Source organism: Rhinolophus hipposideros, assembly GCF_964194185.1.
Source record: "Rhinolophus hipposideros genome assembly, chromosome: X".
NCBI classification, from domain to species: domain Eukaryota; kingdom Metazoa; phylum Chordata; class Mammalia; order Chiroptera; family Rhinolophidae; genus Rhinolophus; species Rhinolophus hipposideros.
The window spans coordinates 80,943,518-80,958,156 of NC_138046.1; the positions used below are offsets into that span (position 1 = coordinate 80,943,518).

General features: G+C 42.5%; 1 protein-coding gene across 3 annotated transcripts in view; it reads right to left on the bottom strand.

The window, feature by feature from the left end:
- ARHGEF9 (Cdc42 guanine nucleotide exchange factor 9) overlaps positions 1–14,196 on the bottom strand; it is a 363,131-nt gene extending 348,935 nt beyond the window's left edge. For all 3 annotated transcript variants that reach the window (XM_081042536.1, XM_081042539.1, XM_081042538.1), the window contains exon 1: positions 13,562–14,196. The gene's annotated coding sequence lies outside the window, so the exon portion shown is untranslated. The remainder of the gene's footprint in view (positions 1–13,561) is intronic.
- Positions 14,197–14,639: the final 443 nt, after the last annotated feature.

The following is a 14,639-nucleotide window of genomic DNA, read 5'->3' on the forward strand; positions in this document are numbered from 1 at the left end:
GAAAAAAGATATTTCATGAAAATGGAAACAAACACATAAAAAAAACTGGAGTAGCAATACTTATGCCAGACAAAACAGACTTTAAAAACAAAGGCTATGAGAAGAGAAAATGAAGGAACCCAGTAATCCCACTTCAGGGTATTTATCCATAGAAACCCAAAATGCTACTTCAAGGGGACGTGCACATCCATATATTCATTGCAGCACTGTTTACAATGGCCAAGATGTATAGGCAGCCTGGGTGTTCATAAGTGGATAAAGAAGAGGTGGTAAATATATACAATGGAATATTGCTCGGCACTGGATGAGAATGGGTTCTTGCCATATGCAGTGGCATGGATGGACCTGGAGGGTATTGTGCTGAGTGGACTATATCAGACAGAGAAAGACATGTGATTTCACTTATATGTGGAATCTAAGAACAAAATTAAGAAAAACAATACAGAAACAAACTCACAGATACAGAGAACATTTTGATGGTTGCCAGATGGGAAGGAGGTTGGAAGTCTGGGTGAAAAAAAGGGAAGGGATTAAGAAGTACAAATTAGTTGTTACAAAGTAGTTATGGGGATGTAGGGTATAGCATAAAGAATTTTGTCAATAATATTGTAATAACTATGTATGGCGTCAGATGTGTACTAGGTTTGTTGGAGTGAAAGATGGAAGGAGGTTGGGGGCAGGTTGAAAAAGGTGAAGGGATTAAGAAGTACAAATTGGTAATTACAAAATAGTCATGAGGATCTAAAGTAAAGCATAGGGAATACAGTCAATGATATGGTAATAACTATGCATAGTGCTAAGTAGGGATTAGACTAGTAAGGGGCTCATGTCTTAAATCATATGAATGTCTGACCACTATGCTGTACACCTGAAATTAATATAAAATAATATTGAATTCCAACTCTAATTGAAAAAACTTAAAAAGGGAGGGAAAGGTGAAGGAGAATAAGAGGTCCAAATTTCCAAGTAGAAAACAAATAAATCATGGGGATGTAATGTACAGCATAGGAAATATAGTCAATAATATTGTGATAGCATATATAGTATGGTGTCAGATGGTTGCTGGACTTATCATGGTGATTACTTCTTTAGGTATATAAATGTTGAATAACTACTGTGTACCCCTGAAACTAATACAATATTGATGTTAGCTATGTTTTTAATAAAAATCTTTTAAAAAGAAATAAAATGTTTAGAAATAAAATTAATCAAAGTGGTAAATATCTTGTTCACTGAAAACTAGAAAGCATTGTTGAAAGAAATTTAAAAAGACATAAATAAATTGAAAATCATGTGCCCATGGATTGGAAGACTTTCTATTGTTAAGATGACAATACTACCCAACTCAAGCTATAGATTCAATGCAACCATTATTAAAATCTCAATGGCATTTTTTTTTCAGAAATAGAAATATCTATCCTAAAATTCATATAGAATTTCAAGGGATTCTGAATAGCCAAAAGAATACTGAAAAAGACCAAAGTTAGAGGACTCACACTTCCTGATTTCAAAACTTATTACAATGCCATCACAATCAGAACAGTGTGGTATTGGTATAAGGATAGACACACAGACCAATGGAATAGAACACAGAGCTCAGAAACAAACCCTCACATGTATGGTCAGTTGATTTTCAACACAGGTGCTAAGACAATTCAATGGTGGAACATACAGTTACTTTCAATCAGTTGTTCTGAGAAAATTGTCCACATGCAAAAGAATTTAAGTGGGCCCTTACCTTACACCATATTCAAAAAGTTTGTTGCAACAGACAATAGTTTAGTGGTTACCAGAGGGTAAGAGGGGTGGGGGTGGGAGATGAGAGTAAGGGGGATCAAATATATGGTGATGGAAGGAGAACTGACTCTGGGTGTTGAACACTTAATGGGATTTATAGATGATGTAATACAGAATTGTACACCTGAAATCTATGTAATTTTACTAACAATTGTCACCCCAATAAATTAAAAAAAAAGTTTGTTGCAATGGGTCAAAATATACATGTAAAAGCTAAAATTATAAAACTCTTAGAAGACATTGGGAAATTCTTCAAGACTTTGGATTTTGCAAGTGTTTCTTGGATATGACACCAATAGCTCAGGTACCAAAAGAAAAAAAAATTGGATTTCATCAAAATGAAAAACATTTTTAAAAAGAAAAAAAATCTTTTGTCTTATTCCCCTACTTGCCAGAGTGAGGCACTGGGGCCCTGCCTCATTGATCCTTGCGCCTCCCACTTGGGGGACCTAGTACAGCACTGTGCTCCCAGAAGCCACCTCCAAAATTGCCCCATGAATGGTCTGAAGCAGTGGAGTATCATGATTAAGGGTCAAATGAACCATTTCAGAAACGTGCAGTGCTACCTGACTCTTAGAGACGCATCTCCAAGTGCTGGCTGCGTCTTTGTTCAAAGGATAAGAAGGAGGGAGGGTAGGAAGTGCGAGGAGAAAAATGAAGTAACTGTTCCGGGTGGGTAGTGGGAAGAGGAGGATCATCCTTTGTTCAGCTATAACCCCCTAGAACCTCCCTGGTATATCATCTGTACTCCTTCTCACATACCATATAAAAGTCAGCACTGGCCCACCTCAGTGGGAAGTAACTTCTCCTTTCTATGAGATTCCAGGTATTTGGACCACACAGGTTAGAACTTAATTGTTGTTTGCTGCTCCAGGAGTGCAGTGAAGAGGTCTTGAATGAAAAGACCTCAGGGCCAGGGTTCTTGCCCCTCTGACCTCCTCTACAACCTCTCTCCACCCATACACAGTCTCTCTTCCCTTTTACAGCATGGCCTCACATAGTTGGCCCTCAATAAATTCTAACTGACTGAAAGTCACTCCTACTATTTCCTAGCTTGTTCTCCTCACCCAACACCCTCTCCCAAATTAACCCCAACCTCTAGCTCCATAGGCTTATCTCTGGGTAAGGGAATGGGAAAGGGTAGCTCATTCTCAATGTTGCAGGATCATTTGGATTTGCAGTCTTCTGTCATGGGAGCAGCATGGGCTCAGGCTGAGCAATGCGTTTTCCACCACAGAGTCTTCGGACTGGCCAAACCTGCCCGCTAGCTTCTGCATAAGGAAGTTGAACTAGGTTGTTGCGAGAATTAAATGATATATCTCAATAAGAACAGTGTCTAGCACAAGTTACATACTATATAAGTATTTTTAGTTTCAAATATACTACTTTGATGCACCAAATTTTAGGAATTTTCTTTTAAAGACAGAGGGGAATTTTTTTTTTTCTATGATTCTAAGCTAATATATATCATGAGCCCAGGCTGTAACTATTCATCCAGCCATTCTTGGCTCAGCCAAGAGGCAGTTGGCAACCCAAGTTCAAGCCACAGACAAGGGAATATTAGTACAGAAAACTCTGGTCCATTCATTCACAAGGGGCAAGACCAAGGTTCAGCAAAGCTCTCCACTTCCTCTTAGATTCGTTAGTAGTTTACGGATATCTCTTACCTCACAAACCTAAGAAGGCAAAGAGCCCCAGAGTCTTGTGTGTGGGGTATAATGAAAGGCGAGGAGAAGATCTAAATTCAGGGAAAAATCACTCAATGTTTCACATACATAACCCTAATGTGTCTCTTTGGGGAACAGTGAATGACCAGGCCAACTTTGTCTGGAACTAGGAGAGGCGTGATTATACTGCAGCTTGAGGGTGGAATGAAGATGTGAGGAAGAGGTTAGTGTTATACTCTGGATGCTAGCTCCTATACACCCCTAGTATAGGAGAAGGGAAGGAGTCTTGTGAATTAGCCTATATATGAGAATTTTAAAGCCTTTAATGTAACTAAACACAGAGGGGCTTCCAGAGCCCATGCAGCCCCTGGGTTTATACCCCAACTGATAATAGTTTAGGGCATGCTCTAATACCAACACCCAGCACAAAAACTTGCCCTGAGGAATTCTTGCCATCCAGACATATCTTCTTTTATACATTCTGCTCTTACCCCACCCTCTTGACCAAGTGTCTGCTGTCCTTGGGGACTTAGAATTCTATAACCAGAAATGACAGAGCTATGAGGGCCCTTAGAAATCACTTGAAGCTATCCTTACAGCACAGATAGAAAAACTAAAGCCCAGAGAGGTCAGGGACTTGTCTATGGAGACAGAGCAAAACAGTGGAATAGCCAGCACTAGAACCCAATACTCTTTGTTTTAAATTTATTGGGGTGACAATTGTTAGTAAAATTACATAGATTTCAGGTGTACAATTCTGTATTACATCATCTATAAATCCCATTGTGTGTTCACCACCCAGAGTCAGTTCTCCTTCCATCACCATATATTTGATCCCCCTTACCGTCATCCCCACCCCCCACCCCTCTTACCCTCTGGTAACCACTAAACTATTGTCTGTGTCTACGAGTTTTTGTTTCTCATTTGTTTGTCTTGTTCTTTTGTTGCTTTGGTTTACATACCACATATCAGTGAGATCATATGGTTCTCTGCTTTTTCTGTCTGACTTATTTCGCTTAGCATTATACTCTCAAGATCCATCCATGTTGTCACAATTGTTCCTATATCATCTTTTCTTACTGTCGAATAGTATTCCATTGTGTATATATACCACAGCTTCTTTATCCATTCATCTATCGAAGGACATTTTGGGTGTTTCCATGTCTTGGCCACCGTAAACAAAGCTGCAATGAATATTGGAGCACACGTGTCTTTATGTATAAATGTTTTCAGATTTTTTGGGTAGATACCCAGGAGAGGGATTGCTGGGTCATATGGTAATTCTATTCGTAATTTTTTGAGGAACCTCCACACTGCCTTCCATAACGGCTGCACCAGTCTGCATTCCCACCAACAGTGTATAACAGAACCCAATACTCTTGACTCCTGGTCCAGTACTCCTTTCACACTATAACACTGCTTCTTCCCTGATAGAATTAATAGTAGTTAACGTTTATTGTGGGCTTACTGTGTGTGAGACCCTGTTCCAAATGCTTTACTGCATTAACTCATTTAATCCTCATAATAAGCTGATGAAGTAGTTACTATTATCCTGGTTTACAGATGAATAACCTGAGGACAGAGAAAGACCTGCTCTATTTATTCCCTGTCATTGAAGTGAGAACAAGGACCAGAAGCCATAAAGGTCCACCAATGAGGCTTAAAAATTGTTATTGGAGGGGCAGAACTGTATTGCCATGGAACACTGGAAAAGCATGTAAATCAGTCAAGCACACCTTAATGTGAATCAATCACAAGATTTCCCCTAAAATCTAACTGAGATCAGACACATGAAAGAAAAGGAGCTTTAATTGAGGGGAGGGTCAGAAGGTTATAGAAGAGGTTGAAACAGGAAACAGGAGCTAGGGCTCTTAGAAATTGAGTGCAGAGAGATGGAACAAATAAAGTGGGCAGTTAGAAGACCCTGGAGCTGGACACTATGCCCCACACTCATCCATCTCCACCCATTATTTCCTGGAGTCAGACTCACAGGACTCTGGTGAGGCCTATTGTCTTCTAAACCAAAAAAAAAAAAAAAAGAGAGAAGAGAAGAAGACTAGGCCATCAGGGCTAAGGGGTGGGAGGAGCAGAGACCCCAGGCCACAGGTCTCAGTGCTTTCCCATCAACCCTTGGCCTTCTCTCAGGATGAAGAGGCTGCCTGACATCTGTCTTGCAGGCATGGAGAACAATATGAATACAGCCTCACTTCCTGCTTAGGATTGTGCCAGAAGCTAGACCAGACAGGCAGGGGGTCTCCGCCCACTAGCCCCTGCACTGCTTCAGAAACTGTTCCATTCTCTCTGTTTCAGTTCTCTAAAGTCCCACCTGACTCTTTCTTCACCCCATCCCACTCCCAATCCTTGGCCCCCTGGCTCTTCCTCATTCTACCACAGGAATAAAAATGGGAATAGCAGGAAAGGCAACTGTGCCTTTACCACTAGTTAGGGGTTGGGGGGGAAATGACAGAGGCTCTTGACTAAAACCAGCCTTCAGGATTATCTGACTTTGACAATGATCATGACCCAGGCTTTATATCTTACATTTTCTTGACCTCTAGCCTTACTCCCAGCTCCCAACAACCTTCCATCATGAGGGTCATGAGAAATAGAGGATTGACTGTACAGACTCTCCTACCTCTGGTTTCAAAGTCCTCAACCTGAAGGACCAACCTTCCTTATCAATCTTCTTCCAACAGCCCAGTACCTGACCACCCGAACCCCAGTCTAGCTTGCAGAACGGTAGTTATGAAAGCACCAAGATAGCAACAATCATGTTAGGGATATGGGGAAATGAGTAGGAAGGGAACAAATGGCTTGTTGGAGGGGGCCTACTCCTGGGAGACCAGAGATATTCTGGAGTAATGGCGCTCTGATCACTGCTTCTGATGAGCTGTTATGAATAATTTCCCTCTCATTCATAGGGGAGCTCTGAAGGCTCAAGGATAAAGAGCAATTTAAGAACTTCCTAATTTTTCCTTTTGTGTCTGTGTCATTCACTGATTTTCATCCCGTCTCCCCTCATCCAATCTTTCTCTTTTTCTATTTCCTCCCCTCAGTTTCTCTCCTCAGCCCTTAACTGACCATTATGTGAATTGAAGTATAGTTGGGAAGAATTTAAATTTGTTGAATACCTTTCCCCCCATCCCATTCATTTTTAAACCAGGAAAATTTCTTTCTGAAATGGACTTAACTGTGTTGTTTTATTTACACGTGGTCCTTAATATGGGTTTTTGGAGCTCAGTTACATTTTGAGTGTGGTCTTCAATTAGGTTTTCTAGGAGTCAGTTGCCCAAATAAAGGAATGCAAAAATGGGACACATAGACTAATTTAGAAGGATGATTTGAAGGCAAGACTGAGAGTTTGGCTTCAGGTGCTAGTCTAAGACTGGCTCCATCTGCTCATGGGTCCAGAAAAGCAGGAGTAACTTCAGATAGAAACTGTAAGATAGTTGTAAGTTCTGAGAATGAAATATGTAGCAAGCCTCTATGGGCCACTTTTGCTACAGATGCTGATCTTCCTGCTCATAACCCATGGTCCAAGGGTGTTTCCATTACGGACTGTGGGAACTCAGGCTGTGCCTGCCTTCCTACACCCATTGGCCCCTGCCCCCACAGTACTCAACTGGGACTACATATTGAGAGAGAGAGGTTAGGCTGTGGTTATTAACAAAGGTCTTGGTGTCTGAGACAAGCTGCAAAAATAGCCAGACCCAGGAGGCAGGCCACAGACCCTGGCTAAAAAGTGGAGAGAGCACAGGTGCTGGGAGAGAAGTGTGACAGAGGGCCCAAAAATAAGTAGGAACAAAGGAAGAGCCATGTTTTGTGCACATATCTTGCCTGTCACCTGGAAAACAGTGGTAGTAATAGAACTACCTGGAGGAACGGACTCACAGGAATGTCAGAACTAGAAGGACCCTTGGAGATTATTTAGCTTCACCTAGATCATCTTTTGGGCACCAGTCCAGAAGATGATCTCAAAGTCCAAGGAGTTCCACTGAAAGCATATTGGACTTCCATGGAAGGTATCGTTGAAAATCACAAATCTAGTCCAATCTAGTGTTACAGATAGCAATTCAAAACCCAGAAAGAGCAAGGTACTTATCCAAAGTCATGTCTGGAACTCAGATCTCTGTGTGTTCCCACAGATCATCTAATTTGCTCCCTCCTATGGCAAGATTGGTATTATTCTCCCATTGTTTGACCAATGAGAACCTGAAGTTCTGAGTGTGGAAGCAGCTTGCCCAAGGTGACTTAACAAGGTGGCTTCACCCACATTACACTCGGAATGACTTTGGCAAATCAGCAGCACCCAAAGCACCAATAGCACAGCAAAAGCTCTGTGGGTCCCACCCATAGCCATCTCCTTGCCTCCTTCACTAAGCCATGCTCATTTATCACCTGTCTCAGAGAAAGCATGTTTGTCAACACTAAACGCATCCCAGGTTGTTCCACTCTTTCCTCTGCCTCTATTGCACTCCAGCCCCAAATCTTCAGATAAACCAGGGATCCCAAAACAGATATGGAAATTCATTATTTAGGTATGTGTATCAATGCTTATTTTCAGGCTAAATTCTTCCATTTCTTCATTTTCTGAGCACCTAATGCTTAAGGCCCTTAGAATAATAGAAAACAGAAAATCATAATACACGCATGCACGTAGCTAAGTCGACAGTGATAAATAGCTCATGTGTGTATGTGTGTGTGTGTGAAAGAGAGAGAGAGAGAGAGAGAGAGAGAGAGAGAGAGAGAGAGAGAGGATGAGGGAGAAATTTCAGAGGAGAGTGTACATTTCCTCTGAAGTATACTCCATTTGAAGGAATGGATTTGGGGAAGGCCATGTGGAGGAGGTGGCATTTGTTCTAAGCCTTAAAGGATGAACAAAACTTGGCCATGTGGAGACAGGGAGAGAGAAAAGCATTTTAGATGGATGAACTGGGGAAAAGCAAAGAGGAGGAAAAAATTGATGTACATATGAAGAAAAGCAAGTTGCCAAATTTGGCTGGTGTTCAGGAGTTTTAAACTAGAGTAGAAAGAATACCAATAGAAAAACAGTTTGGTGTCTAATAGAGTTAGACTTAAGGCTAAAGAGTTTAGAGTATATTCTGTAAGCAATGTGGGACTGTTGACACAATTACATCTGTTTTAAGCAAGTGAGTAACACCATTAGATTTGTTTTTAAAAATCACTCCCGTCATTGTCCAGGTGAGAAATAATGAGAGCTTGGTGTAGGTAAGCGAAGAAGGTTGAAAGGAAGCCTTTTCAATCAACAATAATAGTGTTTTGGATAAAAAAAAATCTCACGATCCCTGCAATATCACTGCGGCATACAGACATATTACAAAATAAAGAGCTCTCACAGATCTATAGCAAAATGCAAATAAGCCACACACAAATGGACAAAGAATATGAAGAGACAATTTACAGAAAAAGAAATACAAATGGCCAATAAGCATATTTTCATATGCTCAACCTCTGCAGTAGTAAGGAAAATGCAAATGACTCAAAATGCCATATTTCATTCATAAGATATACACAAATTAAAAAGATGGCTTGAAAAATGTACAGAGAGAGGAACAGATGGATATTTGATAAAGCATATATACCTGAAACTAATATAAAATAATATTGAACGTCAACTAACTGAAAAAATAAATAATTTTAAAAAGGAGATCCTTATATGTTTTATTCCTGATGTAGAAAAGTGCCCAACATCTGGTGGATGATCAGTAAATATTTGTAGAATGAATGGATGAACAAATAAATAAATGTTTTATTCAAAAACTGAAAAGAAGAAAGAAAGCTGAAATACATTATGGTGTACTCATACTATGAAATACTATGCAGCTATTTTTAAAAATGAGATACTTCTTTAAAGTGATATGAAGAGACTTTCAAAATATATTGTGAAGTGAAAATGCAAATTGCAGAATAAAATGTAAAGTGTGATCCATTTAAATTTAAAAACAAAGTTATTAAGTGTACACGTATGTATATATTTTGGACATACACAGAAAAAGAACTAGAAGAGTACACAGAAAACTGTGAACTGTATTTACCTCTGGGGAAGGGTATTTGGAATGGTGAGAAGGAAGACTAGAACTTTCCCTTTTTATTCTGTGTTTTTTCTATATAGCTTGAATTGCTTACAATATTATTGATATTACTTATCTCATTTCCCTCATATTTTATCTATCTGTTTACATTCATTCATTAATTCATTCAATCATTCATCTATTCATTTATCATCCACTTGTTTATTATTATTCATTTATTTACTCAGAAAGCCATCTATCCATCTTATTTTTTATGCATTTCAAAATAAGTTGCAGTATTAGTCTTATTTTTAAAAGTACAATAAATGGCAATAAAAGACACTATTACCACTGATTATAAAGACTTACCTACTAAGTAAATTGAGGATGGGGTGCTGTTCATTGGATGCTAGGAAAGGGAAGATGAAGATGGCTCTGGGTCCCAGTGAAGGCAGAAAGAGAAAAAAAATGCCCCAATATTCTATGTGTTAAGGGTAGGAATGGTCCTGGAAATCAGAGAAACAAGTATTGGTGGAGGATGGAAAGGAAGGAAAGAAACAGGAGTTCGAGAAAGGAAATAGCCAAAGAATTCAGCTCAATGACCTTCCTACTGATCTTCCTCTACCAAGATCAGAGGCACTGAGATGGAGGGAGGGAAATCGTTTTCCAAAGGTAACAACATGTAGCAACACAAGGGCACTGTTTCAGAAACCACTAAGTGGGGAGAGCTGTACACACTATCTTTGGTCTCTTCCCCTATCCACCTAGTCTCACTCACCAATACAAAGGTGTCTTGTTTTGTTTTAAGCCCTCAGTTCAAAATAGATCCCAGTCTTATTACAGGTACCCCCCCCCATAACACGGTTGTTAGGTTCCTAAAATGCCCTTATGCAAATCCATGTTATACGAAACAAAGAACTAGTACCAAAAAAGTGGGTTAGGTTCCAAAATTTTTTTTAAAATACTATTGTATTTTTATAATTAAGAGAAATATCCTTATTAAAGCAATTTTCACCAAAAGTATGACATTAATATGCATAATAATGTTTTCTTCCTCACCACTGCTAAGCACCATTAACCGAGGGCATTTTCTTTTTGACAAGATACCGGTATCTTCATCCTCTGAATTGAATACTCCACGAACAAAATGGATTTAGAATTCTAATAAACTTAAAAATTCTGCAGTCAAATCTGATACAACATCCACGCTCGAATGAAAAATTTCAAATGAGATATCTTTTGCCCTTAAAAGCTCTTATTACACTCTGTGTTGTTCGGGGATTTCCCTAATTTCGAATGAGATATTTTTTGTTCTTAAAAGCTCTTATTATGCTTCATGTTGTTCGGGGATTTCTCTAATTCTCAAACCCTGTTCGAGTGAAACTGTGTTCTAGCATGCCGTGTTGTGTGAGGGTTTCCCCAATTCTAGAACTGTGTTAGAGAGAAACTGTTATAGAAGTGCCGTGTTACATGTGGTTTACCTGTACTTCACCTCTGGACAAACTATCTTGGTCTAAAATTGATGTATTCATCCACAGAGGATCCAAGTCATTATCTTTCACAGATCTTTAGAGCTGTAAAGGACTTGAAGACTCACTGAGGCCAACCTCCCCCATTCCCATACTACAGGTATAAAAACTAACGTTCAGAGACAGGGACTTGATAGAACCAAAGTCTCCTGACTTCCAGGCCAAGATTCTTTCTATCTCTGCAGCAGGATTGGCTAGGCTTCTCCATTATCACCAGCTTACCTCAGAAACTTGGGTCTACTCTTGATCCTACTAGTGGTCTCCAAACACTTTTTTTCTGAATGGAGTTCATCATTAAGTAAAGTCACATGATCTGGAAGACTTTGCCTCCCCCTGCCCTTTCCCAATCCCTCACTATGCTCTCCTTTCATGAACCTCTGACAGTCAGTGAGGATTACTCTCAACCAACTGGCTACCTCCTCTACTATCCCTCAGCAGCCAACAAGGCCAGCCACCCATGTATAGTTCATCAGCAGCTATCTCAAGGATGAGCCACCCTGGCTCCTAGCAAGGGCAATTGCCTTGGCAGTGACCAGAAAGCAGTGCAGCTGCTTTAGGAAAATCCAAGCAACATCAAAGGGTGCTCTGAGGTTTTTACCCTTCAGAAACCTTGCACCCATTGAAACACTGCACCCATTGAAAGCCTATCTTAGTTGAATGGACATTAGAGTCATACCTTAGCCAATGAAAGAAGGGAGCAGCATTTTATCTCCCTATGCAGGGGTTCATTTTCAAGATGTTATGGAGCTCTGACTCTACAACTCTCATAAATAGGAGTATGCAAGAAACCAAAGCCTGGTTTGTTTTAATTTTTATTTTTGCTGGTCAAAGGGATCTTTTGAGATAACACAACCTAGTAAAGTCCAACTCCTTGACTTTAAAGATGGGGACTTGACATCCAGAGAACTGCTGGGATTTTCCTAAAGTCACAAGTGAGTGACAGAATCTCTGTTTCTTGTGCAAGCTTGTTTCAACTCCACCAAATCAGCAGGTGGTTGTCACCAACCTCACCTTAACGTGAGATCAGAAAGAGCTGAAGCCTAGATGAGCAGTGTCTCCTTTCACAAGAGGTGAGGGAGCTATTTTTCTCTATTTCAAACACCCTGTCCTTCACTACCAGACCAAAACACACAGACACACACACACACACACACACACACACACACATCCCCTTCTTGTCAAAGGAAGGTGTCTATAGCTGCCCACGTTAAACAAAATCTAGACTTTCAAAAACTCAGTCTTCCCTCTAGGTATCCAGCTGGAATAATTATCCTGGAGTTAAATGTACATTTCTGCCAACCTCGTAGTTACCCAAAGAGACTGCTTCTACAAGCTGCCTAGGTGTAACCATTTCTTGCTAATCCTGAACCTTCAACCTAGGGAATCACATCATGGGTACAGTGAGGAATCTGGACCTGAGATCCCCCAGTGTCTGAGATTCTTTCTGATCTTAAAAAAAATCCCCGATTCCTTAATTTAGGGTTCTGAAAGTTCAGGGTCTGAAAAAGACCTATTAGTCACATAGTATGAATCCCCACGAGTCCTGAGTTTCCCCCACAATATAGCAATCAGGTGGTTCTTCAACCTCTTTTCTGCTTAAGATACTTTTGTGATGCAGAGGTGTCCTGGCCATTCTGTTTCATCATTGAACAGATCCAAACCTTGCTAAGTGTTAAGTGGGATAATTTATGTAAAGTAAAATGTAGTAGTAAAACACCTGATACACAGTAAAAACTCCTCCTATTAGAAAGTGTTTCCTTATAGTAAGCTTAATTCTGGCCCCTGTTGAATTCCCATCTATCTTGTGTTCTCCTTTCTGGGGCCACACAGGAAAAACATAATCCTTTTCCACATGACGGCGGCAGACATTTGAAGAGAGCACCCCCGCTCTGTTTCCCTTCCCTAACCATAATTCACTGCAAGACTACCCTGCACCCATCCAGATTTCATCTTCCTGCAGGTAGGAAGCTTAAGGTTGGCCTCACTTTCCACAAAATCGGGACCAGAGGATGTTGCTTACTCTCTACCTGGAGAGTTGGGCCTACAGAAGTGCACTTATTCTGTGCTCTCCAGTCCCTTACACCATAAGCAAAGAGTGAGCAGAGCTCAACATCTCAGGGCAGCCAAGTGTTGAAGAGTCCTTTGGAGGTTGGGGCCCTCAGGGGAGCCAACAACTTTCTGCTGCCATTGGTAGCTTCCCCCACCCACTGCCCTTGGCTCCTCACCTCCCCTCCTTTTCTTCCCCATTTTCCCATCCTATTCCCACGGGAGAACTATTCGGGAGTGGGTAAGGTTTTATCTCACATCCTTAAATCCATAAGCTAGCTTGGTGACTCATGCAAACTGACTGTTGGTCCATGAGTTGCGCTGGGCGGGCGCCCCGGCTCAACTCCCTACGTTGGCATGCCCCAGTAGTCCCTGTCAGGCTCTCTGAGTAGTCCTGTCTCTGCCACTTCCCCCAAGCTGGTGACAAAAGTGGGCTGTTCCCCGGGCAGCGCAGGCACTGGTTCCACAGTGAGCGGGCAGCGGGAATTACCTTTTCAGAGGCGAGGGGCAGCGCTCCGTCGGACGACTAAACCGGCGAGCGGGTGGGTCCGCACTTAGGCTGCGCTCGCTCAGCCACGCTGTGCCACGCCGTGGTCAGAGCCACGGATGGCAGGATGTCTGGAGGTCCCGCGTTCTGCACAGCCTGGAGCCGGACAGACCCACTGACCGGCGGCTGGCGGCTGGCGCATCCAAGCACCGCTGGCCGCCGCCTTTCCAAACCAAGCGAGAAAACCGCGGTGTTGCTCCGATCGTCCCTGGAGCCCAGCCACGCCTTGCGGGGCCGTGGTAGTCCTCAACAGATTACCGGCGCGCCCCGGAACTCTGGCAGAAGTGCACGCGGCACCAGCTAGGGTCCGAGGAGGCCTTCATTCAACGGAGCTGCTCCTGACCGCTGCACCTCGCCAGCGACTGGCCGTCGGGGCGGCGGGTTTTTCGGGTCACAATTGGCGGAAGATGGAGCCGAAGAGTCGAGCGAAGGAGGTGGGGGTTGGAGGGAGGGGCCCTAACTCTGAAGTTCAGATCGGAACTCTGTGGCCCGCCTGGAGCAGGCTGGCCGAAGGCCAGTGCGCACTCCTTGCCCCGCTCCCCAGAGGTGGATTTGGGCGACTTCGCCTTGCTTACTCCGGAGGTTGGAGGCGGGAGCGCCCGAGCTAGGGTGCGCGCCTGGGCGAGGGCGGGTCGAAACCGCTGCACGCTAATCTCCCCGCCTCCCTCCACCCACCCCACCCCCGCTCCGGTCCCCCGCTGCCTACTTAGGTCGCGCAGCCTGGTTTGGTCCACCAAGCTTTCACTGGTAACCCAAACATTTCATCAGCCTAATTGCTGAGATCCAGGAGCAAATAGCCAGGATGGCGGGGTAAGCGGTCCTCCCCTTTATAGGCCTTGCTGAAGGACCACCTGCACCTGCTATCTGAGCGCCCATCGGAGTGCCACATCCTCGCCTCTGAACCCTGCCTTGCGCCCAGGGGAGGCCTGAAAGACTTGCGGGAGAGTGGGAAGGTGGAGTGGACGTGTGAGACCAACTGTAGACAACCTTTTTCCTGGATCCATTCAGTCCACTCCTGGCA